The sequence below is a fragment of the Grammomys surdaster genome, unplaced genomic scaffold (assembly GCF_004785775.1).
Source record: "Grammomys surdaster isolate TR1022 unplaced genomic scaffold, NIH_TR_1.0 273, whole genome shotgun sequence".
In the NCBI taxonomy this organism is placed as follows: Eukaryota; Metazoa; Chordata; class Mammalia; order Rodentia; family Muridae; genus Grammomys; species Grammomys surdaster.
This window is the reverse complement of record NW_021604714.1, coordinates 2,061,488-2,066,557: the sequence shown is the minus strand read 5'-3', so window position 1 is coordinate 2,066,557 and position 5,070 is coordinate 2,061,488.

The following is a 5,070-nucleotide window of genomic DNA, read 5'->3' as shown; positions in this document are numbered from 1 at the left end:
AAGGAAGGAAGGAAGGAAGGAAGGAAGGAAGGAAGGAAGGAAGGAAGATATTGTGGGCACATGAGCAGGGAGCACTGGGTAATCCTGTGCGCTAGAGGACAACAGAATTCTGCTATGAGCATTTACCTTTGTCTCCTTTCAAGTCTTTCCTATCCTTACTGGTCTCTAGTTTAGTTTTCATGCTGGCCAGCCTGCCTGGTCTGTATGACCCTCAACACACACGCATGCACACACACACACACACATACATGCACATACTTATACACACACGTACACACATACACACACACACTTATGCACATGCACACACATGCTTGTACACTTGTATACACACTTACAAACTTACACACACACACACACACACACACACACACACACACATTATCCTGTGTCCCCATCCATCATATCCAGAATTCTGTCTCCTCCACAGATATACTATATCTGGAAATCTACTGGTATAAATGCACCCAGAAGAGTCCCTCAGCCCACACCTAAAACTCTGACCCTCAGGTAGAGCCTTCCTTTCCCTGTGAGCCCCCTGGAGCCTTTGTCCTATTCCAGTGCCCTTCTCCTGTTTTAAATTCCTTCCCTTCTCACCCTGGAGCTAAATGCCCCATTTCATCAACATCGGCTTCCTCCACACCAGCCCAGCCACATGAGTCTGCCTCACCCAAAGGCCCCCAAATCCCAAATCCAGAACACTTAGAATGCTATACCACCCCTCAGCAGGAACCCTAGAAATCTGAGTCCCCAGGATCTGCTCACTTCCCACTAGTGTGTGTGCGTGTGTCCGTGACTATGTGTCTGTGTGTCTGTGTGTATCTGTGTGTGTGTGTGTTAATGTGTTCATTCTTCAACCCTCCTTCCTTCCTTCTCATAGAAAAGACTTTTTGGGCTCAGAGATACACAGCCTGAGAGAGGGAGATACCCAAAGTTCACAGGGAGAGATTAGAACTCACTCCCAATTTGGTGTATGTGTCTGTGTAGGGGTGGGGTAACTTCTCTATACACAAAGTAAATATTTGTTCAGTTTCTGAATTCTGAGCATGGCTCATGGAACATTTTAACCAGGTTAAGAGCTGGAAGGATCCTGGAAGACGTTGGCTCTGGGTGCAGGGGGGAGGGGTGGGAAGGAGAGCTAGAGAAAGCAGGCTCTGCGGGCTCTCGGAGGAAAGTGTTTCTCAGCTTCTGGCCTGTGACCTGCACCCTCCTCTCACGCTCCCAGGCCAAAGGCTCCTCCTCTGGGAAAAACAAAGCCATGTTCTTGTCTAGGAGAAACATGGGCTCAGTTCTTTTTTGCCCAGAGAAAGAAGCAACAGCCATTAGGACAAAGCATGGGCTTAGTTAGAAAGGCAGGGGACAGAAGTGAGTGACTGCTTCCATGTGTCCTCAAGAAATGTGTGTGTTTCTCTGAGACACTGGGGGGCTTGGAGAGCTCCCAGTGCTGCTCGGAAGAATTATCTCCGAGAGAAGCCGGAGCCTACCTGCCAAGCTCTGAAGCCGGCAGGTTCCTTTGCTTCTGGGGCTGTGAATCTGAGGTAGAAAGATAATCTTTCAGTAATCCTACCCCAGAGCTGATGTGGGTAGGGACAGAGAAGCTGTGGAGGAGCCCAGAGAAGAAGGGTCCCTGGGGCTGGGTGTGGAAGATGGGCAGGGGAAGGGAAGAGTGGAGGCAGTTACCAGTCAGGTAGTGGGCATGGAGGAGGAGCAAATATGGCCGGTTGACAAGAGGCCTTGTTAAAGAGTTTGGCCTTGGCACCTGAGGACAATGGGGACCCTCCAGCCTATACAGAGGGTCAAGTCAATCATAACTTGAAGGCGGAGAAGCCCATTCGGAGCTGAGCTGCCTTATAACACAGCAATGAGGTCCTGATTGAAAACCCTGGGGAAGGGCGGTGTGTTAGCGGGGGGAGTGAGCATAGCTCACTGCAGGAAGAGAACGATGGGATGGAAGGATTGCAGATGACTTCGAGGTTTGCAGTGCAGGCGACAGAGGGAAAGAAGCTGTTCAGTATTTCATTAGAAGATATGAGTGGAAACCGCCATAGTCCACACTGACCAAGCGCATGCGTGAAGCCCCCTTCCCCCCAGTCTCAGCCCCACTCACTGTTTGGGCTGAGTGCAGAATGGGTATGGTCTCAGCCCCACCCCTGGAACTCCTAGGAGGAAGACATAGCTCTCTAGAAACCTGATGAAATTGCTAAAAGGCCAAGAAGAGTCACGAGTGAGAGGCAGGATTTTTTTTATTATTATTATTCTACCATAGGTTAAAACAAAACAAAAAAAGTTGACCAGTTAAGCAGATGTGCTGGCCCAGGCCTGCAATTCCAGTACTAGGGAGGCAGAGGCAGGAAGGGCAATAGTTTAAGATCTTCTTCATCTAAAATGGGAGTTGGCGGCTTGCCTGAGCCAGAAGAGGACCCATCTCAAAACAAACAGGCAAACAATGGTAAATAGAGGAAGCCTGCTCTCCGCAGAGGAATGTCAGGACCATGGACAGAGATGCACAGAGGAAGCTGGCGAGTCTCAGCCACCAGACCTTGATATGGTTGAATTAAAATTAAGGGCCTTCAGATGGGATAGTTGTCCTGGTCATCTGGGTGAGCGATAAGTGCAGTCATATTTATCTTCGCAATGGGGAGAAAGAGGCAGATCTGATGTGGACTGGAGAGGAGAAGGTCATGTGACTACTCTGGGCCAGGGACTGGAGCAATGAAGCCACTAACCAAGGGGTGCTTGTTGTCACCAAAATCCATGAATGACAGTTTCTGAGGAAGTGTGGCACTGGGTCGCAGTGCCTTTGTACCAACTGTGAAACTGAGAGGATAAACTTCTGTTGTTTTAGTGGTGTTTGATCAACACCGTGGGTGGAAGCTAACACAGGCACTCGCGGAGAAGTGATTGCTGCTTTGGGAACACAGAAGTCACTGAGAGCCTGCAGGACCAGATGTGAGGGACAGAGGCTGGGCTTTTCTGATGGAAGTGTGTGGATGACAGCTCCGCTTACTGACGTGGAAAATGGGCTTCATGGAGAAGACTTCAAAGCCCCATGCTGGCCACATTAGGCTGGAGAGGAACGTTCAGCATCGTTGCTGCCAAGAACAATTCAGCCAGATGAAATGCAATGCCAAGTGCCCCTGCAGGACCCTGTGAAAGCCACAGGGAAATGGCCTCCTGGTTAAGCATGGAATAGTAACTAAACAGGATGTCTCAGCCCCTATCCAAGTGCACTGAGCCTGAGGCATGCTGAGTGAATGCACACATGTTCAGAGATCTCTCCTCGAGCCAACACTAGCACGGATCCTGCCAGGGGTGTCCCCAGGCAGTCCAGAAATAGCAGCCAGTGCCAGAGTTTGCAGTGAATGTCAGGCCAGTTAACTTGGTGCTAGGAATGCAGAAATGTGTGCCAGAGGAGAGATGGTGTCTGCCCAGGGGACAAACAGAGAAGTGACAACAGGAGGGACAGGAACGTGGAGTAGGTGGGTGTGTGCATCAAGGAGCCAAAGGCTAAACCCACACAGCCTGTCAGCTGATAACGAGCTCTCAGCGGAAGGAGTGACAGCCAATGCCCATGCCCGTCAGGGAGCCTGTCAGCTCTAGAGCCCAGAGCCAGGCTGGTGCTTTGCTTAGCTTATGTATGACCTTCCTGAGAACTGGGACAGCAAGGGCCTCCAATGCTTCTGCCATCCCCATGCACCCCACATGGACACGGTGGTTAGTTGTCCTAAGGAGCAACTTTGGGAGTTCCAAGAGGTTCAGGGGTCTCTGGCACAGAGACTGCTAAGCCTTGGGGATGTGCAGGCTCTTGGAAATTCATTTCTGGGTTTTGTTCTTCCCTCCGCTGGACACATCTGGAGGGGGCCTCCTCCCTTGATCTCACCTGCCTTCTGGAACCAAGAAGGAGAGAGTGGGTAAGGGGGACCAGAGAGAAAGTTACCATGAGGCTGGTAGGGTCTGGTGAGCACTGACTGGCGGGCTGGGCCTGAGCTAGAGGCCCCAGAGGCCAACGTGTGCCAAGGACAGGGCAGAGATGACACAGGGTGAGATAATACCCTCTTTTCTCTGTATGGAGGACAGCAGGTTCTCCTTGTTCTTGATTAGCTGAGAACATTAAATCTCAGAAAAGGGAAGCCACCACCCACTGAAGAGGGCTTTCTACCCCTCTGCCCCACCATTCTTCCCCCTGTATCCTGCTGCTCAGGAGAAGCCACACCCTCCCCTCTTCCTTCCCTCCCTCTTTTCTTGCCCGTCCATCTTCTTCACATCCATGCTGGCTAGTTTTATGTCAACTTGACACAAGCTAGAGTCGTCTGAAAAGAGGAAACCTCTATCAAGAAAATGCCTCCACAGATCTGGCTGTAGGCAAGGCTTTAGGGCATTTTCTTAATTAGAAATTGATTGGGAAGGGTCCAGCCCATTGTGGGTGGTGTCATCACTGAGCCGGTGGGCATGGGTTCTGTAAGAAAGCAAACTGAGAGTGCCATGATGAGCAAGCCAGTAAGCAGCACCCCTCCGTGGCCTCTGCATCAGCTTCTGCCTTCCAGTTCCTATCCTGTTTGAGTTCCTGTCTTGGCTTCCTTCAACATGGACAGTGCAGTGGAAGTATAAGCCAAACTGACCCTTTCCTCCCCAAGCCTCTTTTATCTAGTAATAATAACCCTAACTAGGACACCATGTATCCATCCATTCATTCTTCCCTCTCTCCCTCCTATCTACCCATCTGTCCATCTGTTCGTCTGTCTGTCTGTTTGTTCGTCCATCTGTCCATCCATCCTCACTCACCCATCCTGACAGGGAAGTGAGGAGATAGCTAAGCCTCCTATACTGGCCAGTAGTCGTAGGTTTGTGTGAAGCCCAACTTATTAGCTTTTGTGGTTTGTCCTTCTTCAAAAATCAGAGATGGAATCTGTGTTGAACTCCAAGTCACAATGATTTATCCCGTTTGATCATGGGAGTGCAGAACTTTAGCACTTACGTTTTGGTCTATGGTGCATCTGAACTGTGTGTGTGTGTGTGTGTGTGTGTGTGTGTGTGTGTGTTGAGATAAGGTTTGGGATTGACCTGTGATGC